The 24247-nt window shown below is 45.4% G+C and overlaps 1 protein-coding gene across 1 annotated transcript in view; it reads right to left on the bottom strand.

Moving 5' to 3' along the window:
* Nucleotides 1-20823, bottom strand: part of LOC132911094 (paired mesoderm homeobox protein 2B-like) — a 38034-nt gene extending 17211 nt beyond the window's left edge. Inside the window, exon 1 of the mRNA XM_060967493.1 lies at nt 19469-20823. The gene's annotated coding sequence lies outside the window, so the exon portion shown is untranslated. The remainder of the gene's footprint in view (nt 1-19468) is intronic.
* Nucleotides 20824-24247: the final 3424 nt, after the last annotated feature.

Raw genomic sequence — 24247 nt, 5'->3', positions numbered from 1 at the left:
AATTGGATCTAATTACGTAAGTGCACATAGAATGATAATGACGATATTGGCAAAGCAGTTGTTCGGAGGTAACGAGCATATCGTCAAAGTTCTCCTTGGGTTAAGTTCGAGCAACGAAATGGCCACCAAGGCAAAAATCAATCGCATTTTCACTTTCGCAAGCGGTATCGATACCAATGAAGTACCAGCGTTAATTAATCAAGTACGATCCAAGCTTGTCTACTCATGTTTTCCTCGCGATTGGTAAATCTTTTAACCAAGCTGCGACTACGATCTTCTCGCAAGATCGTGACTACGATGTCCCTCGCGAGACCGATCGTACGTTTCAACCGGAAGCCCCTTGACGTTTGCCGCTTGGTTACATACATGCTATCACGTGCAACGTCCTCGTAACGAGCACCTCGGTAACCTGGCTACTTGCGATTTCCCCGAGCGATACTGGGATTTTCGAAAGCGGGCTGAAACGCGATTAAGAGAGAGAAGCCGACAAGGGGTTGGCGTCGGGCACGGGGGCCAAGAGGGCCATAGTGGAATCTAGAGGGGAGAAGGTTGGAGGCATATAGGCGGCCGATTACGCCGATCCCCATTAGAGGGATTGTAAACTCCCGTAAATAAATAATGCACGTATAGGCGAGGAGCGTGGAGGGCTCTTTGCCTAAGCAGCCATCGGTCGGTGGAACTTAATAAACGGCGGGGTTATCAATTTATAATGGGTCGGCGTGTCGCGCATGCGCATGCCTACAGGGCCGTAGCTCTGCTTACATAACGGCGTGCACGCGAACAGCAAGCTTTAAACTCCGTGTATTCCCTAACTCTATGCTCTTCCGCCACCTTCTCCTCTATATACACGCGATTCTACGTTGCTTGCTTCCAACCACCGGCCGCCACCAACCCACCGCCTCGCGAACCTTCCCTCTCGATCGTTCCCGCCGTTCCTCTCTCTCTCTCTTTTACTAGTTTCTCTCTACCTTTGTTGCTCCTTCGCCCTTTGCGGCTCCGCTACAAGGGACAAATTGAATTTTAGATCATGCCGTGCTCTTCTGGGGTCCAGGAGAAAACCGAGGCGGAGAGACAGAGAGAAGGAGCGAGAGAACGGCAACGAATAGCGGTGGTGGGGCAGCCGGGTGGTTGGATCTGGGAGCAGACGTCGAGATGATACTAATTGAAATTTGAAATTGATATTAGCGAATTATTACCCCTCTCTGTCGCGCGCGCTCGCTTCAGCTTGGCCCAACGCAATTACGGCCGCGTGTCGGGTATCAAAAGTAATTGCTGCCAAACTTAACGAAATTTAGCCAATTTTCGTTTCGGCTGCCCGACCTTCCACGACGACGGATTACTGGCTCGGGTTTCGCTTTACGTATGCACGCAGCCTCCTTTCCGAGGGATCGCAAATGGAATTTCGGGGGTGATTTCGATGCTACCCGTAAAACCATTTCGATGCAGCGTCTTCGCTTTTCCCGGAAGTCGTTGAAAAGTCCAAACATCGCACGGTAACGCTTAGCCTGTATCGGACCCTTGGAATTTTTATCTACGTATACCGGTCACTTTAGCGTATAATGGTCAGTTTAAGATCGTTTCTTTTTGTAATTTATTTCACCAATTCGAAGTTTCGCTTTATTTTTCAAATTTATTTCGTTAAAGAACGCAACAAGTTCCAAAGACTTTCCGGTATCCGGTGTTCGTTGTTTCGAATAAAGAACAAACTATATTCACCCCGTAAAGAACGAACGCGCTAGTCCACTTTCTTTCCATGTAACCCCAAGCAAACCAAAGATCAACCGAAACACCCTTTTTCACCCTCGTCTATCCGCGCGCTCCAACATCAAACGTCGCGAGCCAGTGACACCCTTAAATGGATCAGCCGATTAGTCGCAGGTAGAAAGAATCGAATCAACCCCTCTGAATACTCGGTAACAACCCTTGGTAGCCTAGGTTGGTCGAGTTAGACGCGTAATGACGGAACATACGCATCGACAGAAGGGACGAAATGTAGCGAGGCTAATCCGCGATGGGTGCCCCAGGGTGTCCCTCGAGCTCTGGCTGCTGCAGCAGGTCCTTAGCCCTTTCGATGTACGTACACGCCAGACTTGCTCCCTCGAAAATAAACCTGCGTGCGGTCCAGGGGTGTATTTGCGGTGTTCAACCAGCGGGGGCGAAACATTATGCCAGTGTTTTATTGTGCGATCATCCGACTGCACCCTATTCTAAGAGCATAAGGGATTGCGGCTTCGAGTGGAGTGTGTTTACACATTGGCACACGCGTCGGATTTGTTACACGCTCGTTACGTTACGAGTTTTCGTAGCCAGTTAGCGGGGTTCGATGGTACGTAGCTGGCAATTCGATTCGCGTCGACGTGGTTTCTATGATTCGCTTGTAATCGGGTTCGACGGGTGAGAAAATTTGTACAACGCGGAGGATACTTTACAGGAAATCGCGTTACACCATGGTACTTTCAAGTATTTGACCAAATTTTCTACTTTTTTCTCTCTCCTTGTTTCTCTTTTTACAAGCGCTTATATATCTTTGCGAAGAAATCGAAACGACGTTAAACCAGATACGATCCAACTTCTTCTCCCAGTGTTTTCCGAAATAATGTTGTCTTTTCACCATGCGAAATGTTCGTTCGTTTATCTCGATCTTCAAGAGAGGAGAATTATCCTAGTTATTTCTTCTGGGTGGTTGATGAGCGTATTTGTTTTTTTTTCTAAATAAACGACGAACGTATTACAACAAACTTTGTACGTATAAACATACGACTCGTCCTATTTTTCCGTGCTCAACATAGGCATGGAAATTGGTTCGTGAGAGCTTAGCAACCGATCTATCAATATCGATGCTGATGTCGACGCACCAGAGAGTGCCGGATAGTCCATTACGAAGTTTACGAAAATTACAGCGATGTTAGTCCCGTAACGGTGTGTGAGTAATGTACACATCCAATGGTTCGGTAACCCGGATTATGGACATCCAGTAATGCTGGTATTCAATTATTTGGGTACACGTAGGAATATCTTGTTACCGACAGTTCTAATTGCGCGGGGCCAGTGTTATCGAGTTACTGCAGTTTAACATCCTTGCAAGTATAGCGCATCATTTATGAGTATTGGAACACACAGCTCGTAATTCCATTTCAATACTGCAGATAATTAGATTTTTGGGCAAACAGAGAGATAGACTAGCCAGTAACGATCGCGAGTTCCTTTTTTTTCTTCCCTTTCGTATCACGAATAAGATTCTACGATTTTTGATGATTTTTTGAAAGATAGCAGATTACGAAGTTGAGAAAAAGTAAAGGCAGTTGTTGTTACTAGACGTAAATCCGCAAGTGAATAAGCGCATTTCTCGTAATGCAGAAATCGTTCGCAGCGATTCGAGTCGAAGCGAAGATTCGCGTAAAAGCGCGATACGTTGCACGGTTGTCAAATATCCCGGCTGTTTAGATTCCGCGTGTGTAACACTGCGCTCATTAGAGAGCGGCGCTAATTGCATAATTGGTGCCGGCAATTACGAGCAAAGCGGTGCCGCGTCGGCTGACGTCAACATCCAATAATTCGGCACGCGACGACAATCGCGCGCTGCACCGCCACGCCATTGCGCAAATAGCACGAATCGCAATTAAAAGCGATAATACTGTAATTAGCTTGCTGTCACGCCTCGCCCCGTCGTTACCCTGTCGCTATTCTCCCGCTATTCTCTCGCTAATTTCTCGCTTCCGCACGATAGTATCCTCCCCGAGTCGACTACGACACTAGGGGGTTGAATCCGGTAAACGTGCGACGGATTCCACGCTTTCTTGTCCCTCGCTGAGACTCGATACTGGCGTTTATTCGACAATTGGTAGATCCTCCGATTAATTCCTTTTGCTAATTCAGCGAGATGAAACGAGGTTAGGTAAGTTTGTTCGGATTGTTGATAGTAATGTAGGGGTGAGTTTGCGCGAAAAGTAAGTTTTGCGAATAAGGCGAATTAATCGACTCTTTTTTCCTAATTGTTAATTCTATAGCAAAGTTACGACTTAGATTTCCATCAGGTTTAAATCTTTGTCCCGTTTATGTATGCCAACTACGTTTCATCGTTCCAGCGAACGTTAAACACAGAAAGCCATAAATTAATATATGCCCATGACCGAGGGGACTAAAATTGTCTAATTGATATAATTGAATTTAACGGAATTGATATTAGTGCCAATGTTGATATTAACGGTAAATAATATTAATTGATATCCTCGTTAATATTTATATCGTTATTAGTATCGAAATTTACTATTCCACAATTCTCCCCAATTTCCAGGAATTTTTTCGCCATTCCTCCACGTGGAATCATCTATCTGTTCGTAGGACGTTTTCCGATATCTGCTTCGAGTATCAAACTCGACTCTGTGTCAAGCTATACACCTACCTATAAAGAGAAACTGTCACGAACGGCTAAAAATCAAGCCCGAGTCTTCCATCGAGTCTAACTGCGTAAAATTCGTGGAGCGAGCAATTGGAACGACATCGTCGTGTCGTCGTACATTGGAAAACTTGACGGAGACGCGATTAACGAAGATTTCATTAGGGACAATATTGCGCTCGCATCGGCGCTCGTTGACCGACGGGGTCCTGGTTTCTTTATTGGCCGGCTGGAATAAATTGGAGAGAATTAATTAAGCGGCACAAATTGGATGCACCGTGTTAGCCCTTATTCCTGGATGACACAATTTAATAAGCATCTACTACTATACGACGAAGGCCCTTAGGTTCTAAAGTGAGAGGAATGCGAAGGGCAAAGGAAACAAACTTTTGCGTGCTTTCGTTAATTGCGTTTGCTGCGTTGCAGAGTCACCGCTCTTTTTATTTCTTTCGACACCGCATTAATGTCTTTCTCGAGTAGGATGTCCTTTCGTCTGCGCTATTTTGTCCAAGAAATTTAATAAATTCTCCGATTTCTCTTTATCTCAGTATCAACTTTTGCTGTATAACTTTCAGAAGTTATAATTTGTTGCGAGATAATTATCATATCTGTTCCGTGACTTTTGACAGCATCGATCACGTTCAAAGTTGTTCTTTTACTCGACGGTTGAAGTAATAAGCTAATTATAAACGGCGATGGAAAATTAGCCGTATCGCGATTCGCTCTCAAAATCTGTCCAATATTGGAGCAAAGCCGGCTGGAGGATCGGACCAGAGGCATGCCGGAGAGGCAGTGTTTCGATTGGCACGGGTCAAAAGGGAAGAGCGTGCCCCAGAACGTAATATCGTGTCGCGCACAATACAATTGTAGATCGGCTTCTTCAATAATATTACGGCATAGACGGTTAACGGGTTAAGAGCGCGCATTGTCGTCTCGTTGAAAAGAAATCGAGGACGAAACGAACTGTGGGTAAATATGCGCGGCGTAAGGCCATTTTGCCCCGACGATCGCGACGGCCAATTAGACGCCACGACATATACAGGGTGTTAATAAACGTGCAGCGAGACAGCGAGACTCTTTCATACAGCGTAGAGGATTGTGCGTGCGTTTCGACGATGACAAATGCCTTGACACATCTGCGGACTAGTTTGTCTCAAATTTGATCACAGGCCACATCTGTGCTCTTATTCGTCGGGTAATTTCAACGTATCCGTGGTCGGTAGTTTTCTGGAAATTCTACTGTAGAAAGTGAAATAGAGAGAATAAAAAGGACGTAAGAATTCATTAGAAAAATCCTCTAGACGAATTCGAATGTTACGTCGTTTTCTGTACTTATCTGGGTTTTTTTCAACGTGTATCTCTATCGCTCTTTCACAGAAACCCTCGTACGTAAGTGTACTTTAGATTATAGTTCCTTTGACGCAGTCAATGAAATCAGACTTTCAGAGGACGAATAAAGATGCCTCTAAATAGGGTGTCTCTCCTCTTGATTTATTTCCATCTACGATACTCGAACTGCATCCTCCGTATTACGTGATACCATATGACTGGTAATTCGTAAAATATATCTTGAAAATTGTATTTCTTTTACCGTCAAACTTACCACCGACTGACTCGTAATGTCGAGATTCTTCAAATTTATTAACGATATTAGGTTTGTGGAGCACGAAGGCCCTTGTATCTTCGCAGAGTCAAACGATGCAATTAAACGATTAAACGCCTCTCGTCGGAGATTCACATTCGGAAACGCTTTTTCGATCGTTTTCTTCGTTAACACCCTGTAGAGAATCGCACGGCCCTGTCTATAGACCGCATCGAGTACGGTGTAATGTACTTTGGTTAAGCGCATCGGAGCATGCTCGTCGCCGAGTTAACGCATTTAATGGAGGTTAATTTTGCATATGGTATTGCTCCCCCGTGCCCTAACCTCTTTACTCGCGCACGCTCAACCATCCCCCGGATCGTAAGCTCACGACCAAACTACCCGAAATTACTGCCGGAGAACGGGCATCATTATTAAACCGGTCGCTCGATCTTTCCGGTTGATCGAATTATGCGGTTAAGTATTCAGTTACTTTAGTTCATCGCATCAGTTTTTTGCTTCGACTGTTGCCTTAACAAAAACTTCTTCTTCAGCCCCCTTTTCCTCCCTTTTTAGTGGAACAGCTTTAACAGCTTTAAATCAAGATCGTCGGTCTTTTATGGTTTTCCTCTCGATTCTACGATAGTTTCAGGTTTTCGCAATCCTGGGTAATTGGATCGAATTTAGTAATCGGATTTAACGAACGTTCGTTCGAACAACGACGCTTCTAGCGTTTGCATTTGATAATCGGCGATTCTTTCTCAAGATTTTACAGGATATTTCTAATTCCGCATAACGTTTATCGGCGCGAGTGTTGAGAACGCATCGTTGAGCGAGGATCAACGATGGAAGCATCGCTTCGCGCGACGATCGACGCGATAATCGAGGCGTCAACCCTCCCGGAGCGGTGCGCGACAGCCAGGATAAATCAAATATAAATGGATAAGCGGGAAATAAACCGAAAACCACCGGGTGGCCTGCTCGAACCGAAAGGGAAAAGCGAAACGGCCGGCTATGATCGAGCCTCGACCATTCTCACCCTTTTTCGTGCGGGGTGACTGCCACCACGGTTACGACGAAAAAAGTAAAAAGGGGCGAACGCGAAAAAATGCAGGAACGACAGGAAGTGCGAAATGGAAAAAAATAAGCAGCGGCGAAGGAGCGACAAAGAGGGATAAGTCGAGTGGAGTAAGGGCGACGAAGGGTCAGGGCGAGGGGACAAAGGGGTGAGAACGAGAACAGAGGGTACGGAGGAAGCAGTATGGATGTTCGTTGGAGTGTACACATCGGGAAGGGCGTGTGCAATGCGGTGGAATCGAGTAGAGGCAAGAGTCAAATGGAGTTGGCTGCCGGTGTGAAGAGACAAGAGGAAGATGAGCTGTGTCGAATCAAGTGTTTATTACTCTCTGGTTTGATTCTCCCTCGGATTCCAGGGCTCGATTCTCTCTCCTGCTTTTTCTTCTCTTTTTCATCTTCCACTCGATACCGCTAGAGATTTCCGTACGAAATAATAAAGTCGAAGCGTCAAACAATGTACGTAAGTGGAGAGACGTTTTTTGGTCGGAAATAAGCATCGTCGTCGTTAAAAGATCGACAGAGGCGATATCATTTTCCCGTCGTACATTGTCAAAGCAAAGGAATTTGATTCGAGAGAGCACGCGGTCCGTAATGGCGTGATTTCTGGTTCCTGAACGCTTTTTCACGATCTATTTATCATTCCGGGACCATTCATCGTTCCCCTCTCAATTAATAGCCTGTATACAGCATCTTTCCAGCAGGAAGAAACGTCCCACGCGATTTCGTTCCGGACGATGGGTCGTGGAGAGATTCCGCTTCCGGATACCGTTCCATTCGGCATGCATTTATAGCCCTTAAACGACTGCCTCCCCTTGTAACGCGTCGCTATTGTCGCGGCCAGTGATCTCGAGGGAACGAGCAAACATCTTGATTGTTTCGTAATAAATGTCCAAGCGTTGGACGATTGGCCTCTCGGTGACCAAATTCAATCGAACGTTGTCGCCTTCGTCGTGTTTCCTGCCACGCTTTCGCATTGCTCGTATTATACAAACGTAAAGTGCAGTGAGATCGATGACAAGGTAAATTAGAAAATACGACGAACGAAGAACGATATTTGACGGATATCTCGTTGGCAACTCGAGGAAAAATGTTCGTTTCGAGGGATTAAAATGTAACCGCTATCGCTTTGTTCGCTCGCTTTGTGACAGCGATTCCATCCGCAACGTAACGTTCCAACGATGACAAACACACGCGCTACGACAGCAACACGGAGAATAGAGAGGAACGGACCCAACAAGAAGCGTCCGTGATGGCTCTTCATCGATGTAGCGATATACATTAAACGGGGAACCTGAACGAGAACGAGAGGCCGGGACGAAGAAGCATTGGCCGTGATTGAATTAATCTGTCAATTTGTCAATTACACGGATGAGTTTGTTTGGTGGCTGCGGTACGCGTACGTCTCTCCGTGCGTCTCCGCCGCGTTCATCGATCGCAAGTGGATCGTCGAATGTTTCTATACGTGTGTGCCTGCGTGAAAATCCTCGTAAACGGTGTTGGTGTGCTTGCGTGTATCTCTGTGTACACCTTGTACCTATGCTCCGTTCACGCTTGCGTTTAAGCTGTGTATGTGCGTGCGCGTGTGCGTGTATGCGGTGTGCGTATGCCAGCGCACGTCTGTGCGCGGAATCGGGCATACGTAACCGCGTGGCTCGGGGCACAGATTCAACGAGCTCAATTGGCGCACCGAACGAGCAGGAGGATCGTATTGATTCTCCGGTTACATAGTCGCGGAGTAGAGACAGCTACGAGCCGGCTACTGCCTCGAGCAACCGGTCGTCTTTGTTTTAAGGCCGAGAGGAGTTACACGCTCTTGGGATCTTGAGGGACGATCGGCGAATCGCCAACGGTATAGGAGATTCGGCGATTTTGGATTTTGCTGATTCGCCTCGATAGGATTCTGGAAGATGCGTTGATCGAAAAACGTCAGAGAAAGCAGCTTGTTAGGTCCTCGTTTCGCACTTGCTGATAAATCGCGGACGATAGAAAGATTTAATTTTATTTAAATAACGTCAAAGTCTGTTCGTAACTTTCGAAAAGAAGCGACCCTCGAGCCCGCGGCGAAATTACCTCGGACCGTCTCGTCTCCTTACGTCTACGAAAAATCTTCTTCCGTGAAAGATCATTGGCGAATCGTCTGCTCGTGGAAAACGTTCTTCCAATCGACAAACAATAGTTAGCTCGGCCGCAAATCGTACGTCTCAGCCGATTACGGCAAAGAGAATACGAAATTACGCTATCGTATTTACCCAGCAGTGCTCCATTGTGCTCGTAGCTGTATCTAATTTGAACTTCGTTCCAAGACGAGAGAGAACTTGGGCTTCTCGCGTTTGCGAGTAGATAGGCTCTTCCCGGCGATATAATATCGCGGCGGGGGCGGAAAGGGCGGAAGGCAGCGGGGGAACAGAGGGGTTTGTTGGAAGTGGCAGGATGGAGTGGCGGCGGTGGTGAGGCCGGAGGGTGCGAGGGAACAGAGATAGGGGATGCGCAGTCGAGGGTTTCGCTTCCCGGTTTCGCCCCGAGGGCACCATTTCCAACGAAACCAAGCACGAGCAGGGACGGGATCTGGATCCTACTATATTCCAATTGCTTCCCTCCGTTTGATATGCGCCAATTTCGTCCAATATGTCGCGCCCCCTAGACCAACGCTTGCCAATCTTTTCGAGTAACGGTAACCAATAAGCTTGGTATCCTTATCGGTCCGGTGAAATTCTTCTACCGTAGGTTACCTAATTTTTCATTAGGTTATTGAACATCCGATTTTTGCGACCGATTTTTCAAGCGTACAAAATCGCTCGGGATCTAACGACTGAAAATCGATTTAGATGGTAGAACGTAGGAACGTTTGGAACAATTCTGCCAGCGATACGCTCGAAGGAATGAAATGTCAGAGAATCGTTTCGAATATCTCGATGAGCGAACATTTACTCTTTCGTGAATTACTTACTTTCGTTATAATTTTCGATTATAATCTAACAAGCGTGAAAACGCGTAATTGATTATTTCTCGCCGAGTTTTAACGAATTCTTATTATCCTCTTGTCGTACTTAAAATCTCATCTTTTCTCTATCGTCCCTCCGCTTCGTTGCTCGATCGAATCCGATAAATCATTTCGTCGGGAAATCCCAGCTCCAAATTCGCTGGTCACGTGCTGACGAGTGACCAGCGGTTCGCTCGGTTGTCGTGTTTTCACGTTAGAACATCATTTATATAGTTTATCGGCCTGGTATGCTTTTACACCCTGTTCGCCGGATACCTCGGTGAATAATGCATAGGAAACTTCCCCGTGATCGTGGATGACCGATACTACTTTTCCGAATCTCAACGAGGTCAATAATTTCGCAAAGAAATTTCATAAAGATATAGATGAAGATATAGAATATCTCACTTCGATTTATTATCCGAAAGGAGAAATAAATTCCTGACAATCGAATCTTTTAAGGCGTCTTGGTGTCGATCGATTCTTCCGAAGGAAAAGATGCTTCTGAATTTTCTACATTTTTTTTTCTTTCGTGTCCTCCGTCGGTCAGTGGAATCGGCAGAGATTGGCGGTGACCTATTTCGAAGAGACCGTGCAAGCTCGATGAAGCTGAGTGAACTCACTCAACGGAAGCTACGTGGTGGGGATAGCTTGTAAACGTAACATAATGAGTTACAGAGGGGAATAAGCCAAATTTCCACCACCACGTTTGCCCACCCTCGCTATACCCGTCGAACCTTGACTGGGCATGGTTCATCAGCACGACTTCTAAAAATGTTATATTCTATCCAATTTCTTTCTATGATTCCAATTTCTGTTCTTTACTTTGGTCGTTCTTACGCTCCAATTTGCAATGAAATTTTCAGACTTTCTGATTTTAGTAGATCGATAAAGCGAAAACAAAGTGCTTCCGTTATCAACGATCGATAAGGGAAAAACATTTTTCGCGAATCAAGAACCTTCGATCTTAAAACCCTCCCTCTGTTCTCGAGCCTTTGTTTATGTCTCTAACACCCGCGTTACGAAGCCTAATAGTTACGTAAGACCGACCTCATCTTGCGTTCATCGGTTGTTCGTCAACGTCGCTAACAATCGCGCAATCACCCTACTTCCGTTGCTCGTTACTACCACCTTCGCTCAGCCTTAAACGAACCCCATCTCGGACCCATTAACACGTTCTATGATTCCATAAAATCTTGAGAAACAACGATTTTCAGCGAATAGGCGCCGAAGAGAAGATATAAAGCGCGCGCAGGCTCGAAATGGCCCTGTTGGAGTTTTCTCGGTGCACGGAGGGTGAAAGGTGGAGGATAGTCGTAAAGAAAGTGCTCGAGTAAGAGGTGGAAGCAGTCAGTCAGGTAGAGAAGAAGCCGGCAAACGTGCCGGGAATGCATGTACGCTCCCTTACTGTTACTATCCTCCGCTTCCTCTCTGGCCCACCTCCGCCGGGACCCTTGCATCCCCCTTGCGCCCCGCTTGCACACTCGCTCTGCTGTATTATTGCCCGGCCGTAAATTTCGCCCGGAAAGCGATTTAGCGAGGAAGCGGCAGGGATAAATCTTGAAAAAGTCGAAAAGCGTAAAACAGCAGCCTCCAGGCGAAAAGTGGGGGCTGGAGGACGCGCGGGAGCGGAGTCCCTCCAGGGGTACCGATATAAGGAGGAACGGTCTCGATCCACCTTTTTCACTGCGCCTCTTCCCTTCGTTTCCACGGAGGATCCCCTTTTTCCCCTCGAATTCCCTACACACACCCCGGTGCACCTTTTCGAGCCAGGGGCGTGTCTGCGCCCTCCTACACACCCCCTCCGCCACGTGTGTGCATTTCACCGTGTAAACGCGACGCGCTTGCCTCCCTTAACCGACTCTCTCTTTTCCTCTCCTTCTCTCTCTCTCTCTCTCTCATCTCCTTCCGTTACGCTGTTTCGACAAGAAGAAGAAGAGCTTTCATCGTTTGGATGCGCCGATGTTAGATTCGAACGCGTTTGCGGGAGTAAGTCGAAGGACTTGGTTTTTGCATATGTTCGTGTGGCTAATAGATGGATGCTATTCTTGGTTTGCGACAAACGTGTGGAAGATTCGTCAAAGTCAAATACTAAGGCAGAGTCTTTCCTTCCATCTTCGTAAATACATAAATTCTTAGCTCTTTCCATTATGTTCTATCAAATATATATTCGGCGAGGAGAGACATAGAAGACTTATAGATATCATTTAAAATGAATGGACAAACGGTGTAACGCTTCTGTTAATAATAGACATAGCGAAAAGCGTACAATGCAATCGTTGCGTTGATCTGTGCGCTATGGAGTAACGTACTACCGCGAATTAATAGAGATCAATAATCAATACGTTGAACGATGCATATACATAAGTAAACGGGTAGATTAGAATACGATTACGCGTAGTACGATTAATCCTCTTTATCGAAGAGCGTTTATTTTTCAAAGTTGATAACAATGATTTTATGAGAAGAGCGCATAGGTATATAAAATACAGATGGGAAGCAAGTAGCCCAAAATCGAGTTAATACCGAAACTCCTGCGAATTGCGTGGATCCAACGATACGCGATAGCGATTAAAGGTTAAATCAGCGATCGTGTGGAAAAATCATGACACAGGGCCACCTTGAAAACGTGCGAACAAAAATCGCGGCGTTTTAATCCCTCTGCGACGCGGGGTCCAGAAAGGGAGTGAGTTCTTTTTTTCTCGCGCTCGCGGGTTAATACGATTTGTAAATCCACAGTTTCGGCCACCGTGTGACGGCCACGAGCTACTGAATAAGTGATACGACCCGATTCGAGGATTGCTGCATTATCCGTCCTCGAATTCGTTGCTGATGCCGGCAATTATTCATGACCGCGTGGCGCCACTGCGATTAAGAGTCAATTTCGTTCGAGACCGACGCTAGTCGAAAGTCTTCCAGCGGACGCTTCTCCTCGAACCGAACGATCCCGGGGCCACGAACTCCACGAGAATTATGCGTGATACATCGATCGATATAGCGTACATATATAAATTTTATATTCGACGACTTCCTCGTTTAACGATCGACTGTAAAGTATCGAGTCAGCGTATACGTCGTTTCTTCAGAAGTTCCGCGAACCAATACCGTCCTGTAGTTATTCAATTTTGTCCTGTCGTCGATTAATTATCAACGATACTGAAAGCGAAGAGAATGATCTGTAAGAAAAGCATCGCGAGTAATCGGATCGTATCGATTAAAAATTTTCTATTCCTCTTTGCGTGTGATACGATCTTTCGTGTCTGAGATTCGATTTTTTCGATGCTCTATATATCAACGCTATCAATTTCTTTTGAAGTCAAGAGACGCAGAGCATTGAATAAATACTTAAACGTTGCCAATAAAGTTTTCTAATCGTTGCCACTTACATCCATCAGCAATCCTCGACTGCTATATTTTTATCCAATTTTCTTTCATTCATCGAGAACATTGCGCAAGTACCCGTAATACAATGTTACGCCCGTATTGAATTAAATATCGCGAACGGAGACACCAATGAACCAATGCGAAATTAAATTAAATTTAAGTTACTTAAGCGCAATTTAGAGCGAGCTATCTGCTTTGCTTCAAGCGCATTAAACGCACCAGCCTCTCTAAGCACCGTCGTTCAATTGTCCACCATGTTGTATCGGTCTATTTCTTTTCTTTCTCCTCTTTCGCTCCTCTTTCTCTCGTGTTTCTCTTGTTTTTCCTTCCCTCCCCCCACCCCTCGTCTCTCCTGTAAAACATCCATTTTTTTCGACGAATGCTCGGGATTTTTCGAAACGACTGCGTCGGAAAGTGCTCGCACAAACAAATCGATCAATTTGTAATTAAATCAGGGAGCTCGTTGCGCTCTCCGCGAGTGCTTCTGTCAACAGCAGCGCCGTCGATTTATTTAAATTCGATTTAAATCCCGACGAGCTGTGTACTTTTCGCCCGAAAATAATTAAACATCGATTCCTCTGGCGGTTTATTTTTTTTTTTTTTTTTTTTCATCTTTTCTTTGATTTATTCCATTAAATTAAGTCATTCGCGCTGGATAAAATGGAAATCGAAATGCGATGAATGTCAGTTGGAAAAAAAGTGGCTCGTTCGATAGTTCGTGTTCGAACGTTAGGTAATACGTTACGTACATACGTGGTTGTGGATACCAGCTTATGCAAATTCCACGAATTTTGGGAAAGTAGTAGATGGCGAGACTTAAGATTAGCCAGTCGTTCTATTAAATTCGTAGCTCGTCGTTTTCATAGATTCGGTTAAACGTAAAATCGATGAAACGACCGCAAAATCGAGGTAAACGTTCTTCGAAGCGCGATAAAATCTTCTTTCGCTTTAATTTCCGATACATACGTCTTTCGACGAGTGGCAACACGACACTGCTACTCAACGCTATTAATTAACTCGAGTTCGTATTAATCGTCCGGATACGAAGTTAATCGTTCGTTGCGTTCGAATCGACTGTGATCGCGTTAGTTTCAAGCGTTGCTTACATAATTTGCCGGCAGATTGCTATTTAACCGCGTTACTTTTAATCGACGTCGCCTTCACAGAAGAGGCTTCCGCGGTGCTTTCCCATCGGTTGATCGATAATTGCAATTTGATCCATCGTGTCTTTTTTTCTTTTTCCCTTGCTCCGTCCTTTTCCATTAAACGTTTCGTTAAAATTTTAACTGCAACGTCTGATCGAATTTTACATAGATTCCTTAAGCATACAGCTCTCACGAATATCCAATTTCTGGCTAATTTGTGCTCGGTGATTTTAATCGTTCGTAAAAGATAAAGTAATCGAACTGATTTTGTTTTTATATCGTGTTAACGTCGCGTAGTGAGCATTTTCGTCGCCGACTTCGGAGCGGACATTCCGCGAATGAAAATTGATGGGAATAATTAATTTATCCGAACATCTGTCCTGCTTGATAGGTGTGAGTTAACACGAATTTAGATCTATCGTTTTGTTTGCGACTAGTCGAGTTAATGCGATCTTCGTTCGCTCGCAGATGCGAACGTATGATATCGTTGCGTTAAAAAAGAAAAGTAAAAGGCGAAATTAAAAATGAGTTACCCTGGAAACATTTTTAAATAAACGTGTGTTGAAAACGACGCCGAGAGAAGCCCACAGTTGCCAATAAAGATAGTTGAAGTATTTTATTGACATTTTATGACGCTTAGTCACCGCGGTTGATTCAACCAAGTAAATTTAAACGATTCTCGAAAACAATATGCAATGTACAATGTACAACGAGCGATACAGTGGAAGAATATATCGGTAAAACTGTCGTTCGTTGTTCGTTTGGAAGAATACGGCAACGTTCCTCTAATTAGTTTGTCATTATCGGTAGAAGCGGAAAAAAGAGGAGACGGCGTACACGTGTATGTCGAGAAAAGCAAGGTTATCAAATAGAAAGGTGAATCGCACTCGACGAGATTTCACGACCTCGCGAGTGTCCTCATCCTCCGGTTATGTAGGCATACATACGCGTCTAGAGGAAGTCACCACACCGTGCACGGCGTAGAATAAACGGTCAGTGACGCGCGGTAATGGCCGACATCCTAATCCTGGCCCCCTACAGCTTAATGCCATACACTCCGCAATGATAATGCTGCATGTGCTTTTTGTCATTACCAGTAGTCACCATTCTACCCCGTAATGAGCATCGCCGCGTCAGCTCCTTCGCTAGGATTCGCCGTTACCCGATATCTTGCGATTCTCCGCTCAATCGCGTTACGATTTTTCATCCGATTCTCCAACGAGCCGTTCTGGAATCTCCCGCTTTTGCGTTGAATCTCTTCTTTCTTTCCTATTTCCGTTACGTTGCTAACGGAGAATTGTTTAAACAGGGCAAACCGACAATTTCGTTGAACGACGAAAGAGCTTAATTCGATGATAAAAGATCGAAGGAGGTTCTATCCATCTATCAAAGCGTGTAAACTGTATCTGAACTAGACTCTAAACTACGTTTGTTTAATCTATAAAACGAATAAGAGGTAGGCATCTCGCGTTTATACGCCACGTACGAGAATCGCAGAGTTACAGAGAATACGTGTCGTAATTTATTCTTCGCTCGTTCATGACTCCGACTTTATTCGGATAATTCGATCTAACCGAGGTACGGATAATTATAATCGAGACGCTGCTGTATGTTGCATCGCTCGGAAGATGGAAAAACGTGCGGGTAGGTTGGAGCGAACACGCGTGATCGTCACAGGCAAAGACATGACGTCACAGGTCTTGACCCCCTACTTGTACGTATAGATATAGCGGCGTTCCGAGGCATCATCTGCGGGCCCAAGACGTGGAGAGACGAGGAGGAAGCGGAGCAGGAGAGGTGGCCCGCAGCTGCCGCCCTGGCTGCCAACACAATAATATCTAATTAATTTATTAATGAGGTTAAGTTGGCAGGATTGGTCGGCAGACAGCGCGAGCCGCCGGTTCGTACGGCGTTGGCCCGTTTTACTGGAACGTCTTTTCTCTCGTTTGCTCTCTTTCTCTCTGCTGACTCTCTCGTCGCGAGAATGAATTAAGCTTAATCAGAGCAAAAGTGTTGGGCGCGCGTGCGAGCAGGGCCGCAACGGCCCTTCGCACTTTCAAACGTCTTCTCGAATCTTTGCTTTTCCATCGTGTTTCATTCTCGGTTATCGCAACCGCTTGCCCTACGATCTCTTTAACACGTATCGTTTATATCGATGATATTATATTCTTTCGTTACGACGAGACGAAACTCGAACGAGTTGCTTCTCCCTGGAAATAAATCTCGGCGCTAGGATGATTTAAAACGATCGCGCGTCGTTTAACAAAATTATATTTTAATGCAACCTCCATCCGAGAATCATGCGACAATTTTCAAGATCATTATCGATCAATTCTAATTCATCAGGACGTTATGGATTTTAATCCGTTGGACAACGGTGCGATATCGTTTGATCGATTCCATCGATTCCAACGCCGTGCTTCGCTTTTTCGAATATTCTATTTAACGAATAGAACCACAATTTATATTTATACCGATTGTCAGCCTGAGCCTGCGTGTCAATTAAATCCATCAATTACATCGAATCATTTAACCCGACCTTATCGTAATGTCTTGTTGACAATAGCCTTAATACGTTATATTATAAGATTTCATAAGTTACCTTTTTGCATCGACGCTTTTACGATCCTTCGTTTTAACCGTTCGATCGAATCGAGTCGTCGAGGCATCGACGGTGCGAGTTTATTCTGTCATTAGTACTTGAGGCGTTCGAGTGCACTTCATCGTAGCTACAAGTCAAATAACACGGCGGAATGACGTTCGTTCTCGAGATCGTCGCGGTGTAAAAAATGCTCGAAGAACAGAATCATTCGGGAAAAATCATATCGCGTTAAATTCTGACTCGGCTCTCCAGCGGAAGCTTCGGCTGTAGACAGCTCGAGTCCCCGGAGGGATTCACGGTGCCGGTTGACGAGAACGAGCACGGACAGCCGCCCTTATACCCATCATCGTCAACCTCTTTCCAGCGGTTCGTTCAGCTTCTTCTCTCGCCGAAAATCCCCTCAACGGCTATCCTGTTATTACGTGGCCATAAAAAAACAGTCGCCTTCCACGGCCACCGTATGGCGTCGCGTCGCATCGCGTCGCAGATATCGACGATGCTTTCTATCCCGAAACTATTGGAATCGTACGGCGAAACGATCGAAACGGAAACTAAAGGTCGGCCAACGGATCGTCCAACGATCGTGCTGCATTAGGTATTAGATGATAAAATACGAAACGATGGAAAATCGCGAACACATATCGAAACGATAAAGAGACGATGCATCGAAGAACGTGCCAAATGAATAGTCGAATGTGCATATATTTGCGGTGGTGGTGAATTTAAATACTCTGACGCGTTCACTCGAGGACCGATACGCCTGCAAAATTGAATTGCATTTGATCCGACTGTTTGTGGAATGTTATTTCTGATGGTACCACGGCTTGGAAACAAGTGGTTTAAAATTGAAAAAAGAAGAAATAGCAATCAGGAGAAATACGTGTAATAAATTTGAAAATTTGAGAAAATAACGCGCGGAGTTCAAAATTCCTCGACCCATTAAATTTGGTCGAATAATATCGAATCGAAAAGGTACTGTATAAATAATTGTTAAACGATTTACAATTTACTATAGTTTGGTGGAAATGCGTTTAAAGCATCGAATCAATATTCAGAGATTCAAAGTACCGCTTGTGATCTTGCGTCATTTGCAAATATTCCAGGTAAATATTTTTGATGCGTTGCGTCAGTAATGTCAATGATTTGATATATGACGAACGACAAACGCTAGCAAAGTGTAAAAATTCGAAAAAATTCAAGAAATATTTTATAATGTTGAAAAAGATTCGCGAACCGAACGGTATCGTCTTCGAAACAGCGTGCACACTTCCGTCCGATATAAAATTAAACAACGATATCGATTTTTCTGCGATATATTTCGTAACACTACTAATAGCAGCTAATAGCTATAAAATATCATTTACTTTAAACGAGACCAAATTATTCGATGTCAAACTCGGTGATTCTGATCCGTCGGATGCCATGATCTGCGCTTATAGTTCGTTTACTTTCTACCGTAGTTCGTAAATAAGTAAGTACTCCTCGCGAACATCACTTGTCAAGTATTACTTGAAATATACCATTCAGATATATTTATTTTATTTACGGAAATTGTAGGAGATATCAAATGCAAAATCAGGCGAGTAACGGCAAAGAAGTTGTGGGAAATGATACTATATTTGTCTATCAGAGATTGTAATTTATAAGCACATTAAAGTGCATAGGCATTATACGATATTAACAATTCCTGCCATTACAATTGTACCGAAACGATTGAAACACTTGATTCTTTCGAATATTATCCAATTTTCTCAAGCACCCTATCAAACATAATTGAAAATATAGCCAAATGCTATTATAGCGGGTTCAAACTGGTAAATTAGCTTGGTACGAACCAGTTACACTTAAGGAAATCCCTTGCTGGATTAATTTATTCGCGAAAATTGTTGGACGGCTGTATACAACTGAAAAGTCCTCCATTAGAACTTTGTTTATAAACCTTTGAATGAATTTGTCGTCGATAAAAATGTCCTGTAGTAAAACCAGAATGGAGCGCGGTTCGAAGTGGAACTTGTAAATAAATTTTACAAATAAATTCACGAGTATATTTTAAGTTACTGTTAATGCGTGCACGTTATGTTATGATCATCGTTGTCCGACGAAGAGCTACTTTTTCTGCTGGTATTTTTTCTCAATTGTATCGAATTATATAAACAACGAGATTTTAAAAAATTTTCGTCTTACAATTCTTCGTCAAATTGCAGTAAGGAAATAAAAATTTAGATTGCTCTCGGTCGTAGAGTCTGGAATTAAGAGTCGAAAAGGAAGATGGTTGGGTACAGTTGGAATATGAATCGCTCACCTTGACCAGGGGTGGACTATGCGTAGGTGGATGATAGTGTCCCGAAGAAGGGCTCGCGGGTGGCCCCGCGCCCCCGGGTGAAATGGTACCGCCTCCGGGGGTGAGAATCCTGGACTCGTGGCTGAACAACACTTTCCCGATTACCTCCGCACCCTCGCGGATCACCGTCGACCTTCCGAACCCCTTTACCGTGCGACGCGCTCGCGAGATCCACGATCTACCCCAAACGTTCTCTTCCCGCCAACCGTTCCCCTACAGTCTTCCCGATCACTGACACAACGATGATTTACTCGTGCCCTCGTTTAACACTGACACCAGTTTCTCGTCGTATATTATTTATTACTTTCGATAATATATACTTGGACGTGCGGATAAGATTCGTCGACGACACTTTGGAAACATCAGACTGACAACGCGTCTTTCAGATTTCTGTTCTTGCTTTGGCACTTTGGTTTGCAAACACTTGTTGAATTGTATCGTTGTTCGGTTAATAAACGCACTGTTCGAGATGTACGTGGCGGAGCTTGCCTGTTTCCATCGGTATCTGTAGGTTCTCGTGAATTTTGGTGGCGAGTCGTTGAAAGTTCGGTCGACCTGTTCGATCCTTAGATTTGCCCTCGAGGCAGATGCACATGCCCGACAGTTTCCGAAGATCGCAGACGTGAATTTCCGATCAGAAAGTTCCGTCGAACCAGCTGATCGACGCGCAAGAAACAAGTATCCGTTACGCGTCACTTACTCGAACAATGTCCTCAAACTTTCTTCACGAGCCCTCCTTATTCACAGCAATTAGTCATTCTTCTACGAGAAGTCTTCCATCTTTAAACTCCTCCTTCCATCAAGCTCCAATGAAACTTGTACGGGAATTCTCGATCATCCAGCTGACGCTTGATGACATGGATCACCTAACGAATCTTGCTCGATAACTCTCGTCCTGATACAATCGCACACCAACGATCTTACAACGGTATTCACCTAGTCCTCAAACACCTCGTCCTCTCTCTCTCCTCTCTCTCTCTCTTTTCTCTCTCTCTCTCTTTCTCTCTCTCCCTCTCTCGAGTTCTAACACGGAGTCTTCGAATAAAAAGACGGTTTCCAAGAGAATCTCGTGCTCGACACTGTTAACTCGTCGAGTCCTCGGGTCCTTCTCGACAGCATCTGTGATGTTACGAGCGGAGCTTGCACCGATCCAATCGCTGCGTGACGTTTGAACGAGTATGATCCGCGGGCCGTGATCGTGTTGGCCGAAAAACCGGAGGAGTCGCGATTCGAGGCGTCGAAGAGGGTCCCAGAGCTGGATTGTGTGTCGCGATACGGTGTCGCTTCGACGGCCAGGCAGCAAAAGCGTGTTCGATAGGCGGAACCACGCAGGCGTCGAGCGACTCGCGAGGCGTGGTCTACGATTTCTCTTCTCTGTTCGACCATCCGAGTTGATCGCGTCGTTGCAACCGCTTTACGCGGGGGTGGCGGAATCACCACGTGGTTTTATTGGCCAAATAACGCGTACGACAAACATCCCTACCGTGGGCAACCCGAGTGTCTCCCCGTGTGTTGTAACTCACCCTCGCATCTACGCGTAGGCACTTTGGACGAGAGGAGAGGCAATAGTCGTCATGGTGTAAATCGTGTTTACCCCTCGTCCATAGTGATTCTCTCGTTTGTATCAGCCGCGCTCCACCTCGACCCACACCCTCTCTCTCTCTCTCTCTCTCTCCCTCTCTTTTTCTCCTGTTCGAGTCGCTCTTCGTTTATCCTTGTCTGTCGTGGCTCGCGAACAATCTCCCTCTCCGAGGAAGGACGAGCGCGTCGTGCTGTTCATCCTCCTTCAGGCCGTATCTTGGACGACGTTCCTGGCTCTTGCATGCCGGACATTTGGCCAACTCGCAACTAAGCGCAAGAACTCGTGCTTGTATATAGGTGTACGAACGTGAACGACGTTTGCCTCTTCGCGGTTCACTCTGCACCTACTTGAACGCTTCCTTGTGTTTGAGTTTCGCCGAGAGGCTCTTGAGATGCGTATTATAATTTTCGGTAACGCAGTCGAATTAATCCGTTGTACGTACGAGTTACGTCGTTCTTGTCTCTTTCTATCTTTATTTTACGTATCTCGACAGTTTAAACGCGGTCGTAAGAGTCTTTGCTGTTTTTCTTTACGAAGACATTTTTTTACCTAAAGACTTGAAAGATCGTTCAAAGTCTTATTTGGAAGGACGACGTATCGTACGAATACGATCTAATACCACGGAAAGAAACGTCGGCTCTGTTCAAATTGAAAGTAACGTTGTATCTGTTTCGATGAAGAAAAATTGAAATCAACCTTGGACCGAGTCGGGTCTCAAGGCCAATAGAAGTAAGAAAAGAGAAAGAAGAAAAAGAAATGGATAAAATCTGATACAAGGAATCCGGCGTCTCGATTTTTCCGCAATTTTCCCGAGGCTTGATCGGTTCCAATTTCATCCCCTATCGAATTGCGCTTTGCCGGGAATTCAAGATACTCGTATATTCGCCAAGCAAAAACGTAGAGCCTTCGCCGATGACGTTTTCGAATCAAATACGCACTTATCCGTGTCCATATATTCTCTTTCCATTTGATTCTTCCAACCCTTCGGGGATAGTCCTGATTTTTGATGCCCGGGGAGCGCGCGTACGTAAATCAACGCGATAGGAAAATACCGTGAGGCGATGCCGATCAGAACGTAAGACGCAGAGCGGAAGGAGAAGGGACGAGAGTTATGGAAATAAAGAAGAGCGAATCGAAGAAAGCGAGGAAGAAAATGTGAAGATAAATTGATATATAGGCAAAGATAAAGAAAGGTCGAACGGATAAAAAAGTGGATAGAATTGAAACTACGTGAATGCGTTTGCCCGCAGAAATTAAAATTCGATGAAAGTAAGACAAGAAGATACGGGCAAAATTTTAAAATATACTTAAAGAAGAGAAATAAGGTCGTACGTATGATTGTGTTATATGAAATCAGGATTGACTACCGAATAGCTACGGATAGGCAGAGAACGAAAGTAAATGATCAGGGAAGACAACAGCGAAAACGGGCGGGGAAGCAATCAGAGAACTCAGAAGTACTAAATTCGAGGAAAGGGAAACAGAGACAGGAAGAGCAAGAGACTGAGTTAGGAGAATAATCAAGTTTCCTGATGACTAGATTACACCGGTCTACGCTTGCCAACTACATACCACGTATAGAGTACCTATATCGCGTATAGCTAGTCCGCCCTCTATGATACTGACTCCATTGGAAATATCCGGTTATCTATTCCCAATTTTTCCCCACCGTTTACAGGCATGATTTTCTTTCCGCGACAGGGGACAGGGGACGGTAGATTTGCGAATCGTTTCGCTTTGCTGGCTTTTAAAACGATAGAGCGGTAAAAATTTACTCGCAAGAAAATATCGCGAAACAACGTTCTACACTCTATTTACGTTTTCATCGACTATTCTGTGTCCAGCGAAGACGAAAGCTAAGCCAATTAATGCACAGCAAGCTGAGTCCTGAAAAAAAAAAAAAAAAAAAAACACTGGAAAACGCAGGTGTAATTCGTAGCTGCGCGAGATTCAACCACCGTTTCAACCTCGACTCCGTAACTCCTCCTAAGTTCTCGTCTTTCTGTCCAGCTAGAATTCCAACAGCGTCGGCGAGCGGGTTGCGGAGCTTGTTTAATAAAATAACCTCGTTACGCCGCAGCTAGGAGCCGAGAGGGGTGTTCCGCGGGGGTGCTAGAGGATCTGTCGGAGTGTAAAAGACTGAGTCTGGAACGCGAGGCCGTCGGAGAAGGAGGTGGCGGTTGGAAGGAGGACGAGGATGGTTCGGTAGAGGGCTAATGTAGCAGCGGTGGCTGCTCGCCTTGGCTTGCCAGTAAGAGACGAGAAATGGACGGGGTTTGGGGGCCGCGGGGGTGGGCTTGGGGGTGCTGCGGATCCCACTGCGGAGGAAGCGAGACGGACGGTCACGAGGGTAAGGGAGGGGGGAGTACTAATACATAAAGTAGCTTAAAGTAGAAAATTGTGGAAGCGTCGTGATGCCTGGTGATTGCGTTACCTCCGGGGCTTTGATTTAAAATGCAACGAGGGGCCAACCAGCCGGTGGGGATGGGGGTGTCGGAGAAAACGGGCCGCGGGAGGAGCGGAGAGAGTGGAGAGGGGTAGGTTGGAAGGATGGATCGTGCCTGGGAGCCATGTTCCTCCTGCGGGAACGTCAGCCAGCCTTCGCTGCTGGATGGAACAGTGGCTGGCGAAGGGGTTGGCGGGGTGAAAGAGAGCGAAGAAGGGCAAAAGGCGGCGGTGGTGGTAGTACCGACGCTGTACCTAGTACCGATGGTGGTCGTGGCGATGGCGATGTTGGAAGCTTCTCGGTTGTTGTACGTTGAGAAAGACGCGCGAGGGGGTTGGCGTTCTTTGCCGCAACACGCCGGATCGACTCCCAGATCGGCTGCTTTGTTGCTCGGTACTTTTATTTTTCACCCGCGCTCGATAATCCCTTCTATTGGGTCAACCTTTTTACCATCCACTTCTACGCGGAATCTCTTTGTTTCGCGGTTTATTCGCCACACCGAGATCGCGACAATTTCCTCCGTTCTCCTCCTCTCTTTTTTTCTTTCTCTTGGTAAGGTGGTCGGTTTTCTTAAGTGACCCTCGTGTTTTGCCTCTTTAGCGGGACTTTGCGATAACGAAACGAATATTTGAGAGATGGATTCGAGAATAAAATGTAACGAGGATCCTTGGCGTGATCGAGCGTCCGTGTAGTTCTGAATGTAGGTGTAAGT

This window comes from Bombus pascuorum, chromosome 10 (genome assembly GCF_905332965.1).
Source record: "Bombus pascuorum chromosome 10, iyBomPasc1.1, whole genome shotgun sequence".
NCBI classification, from domain to species: domain Eukaryota; kingdom Metazoa; phylum Arthropoda; class Insecta; order Hymenoptera; family Apidae; genus Bombus; species Bombus pascuorum.
Note: the sequence above shows the minus strand (reverse complement) of the source record. Positions and strands in the feature narration are given on the sequence as shown.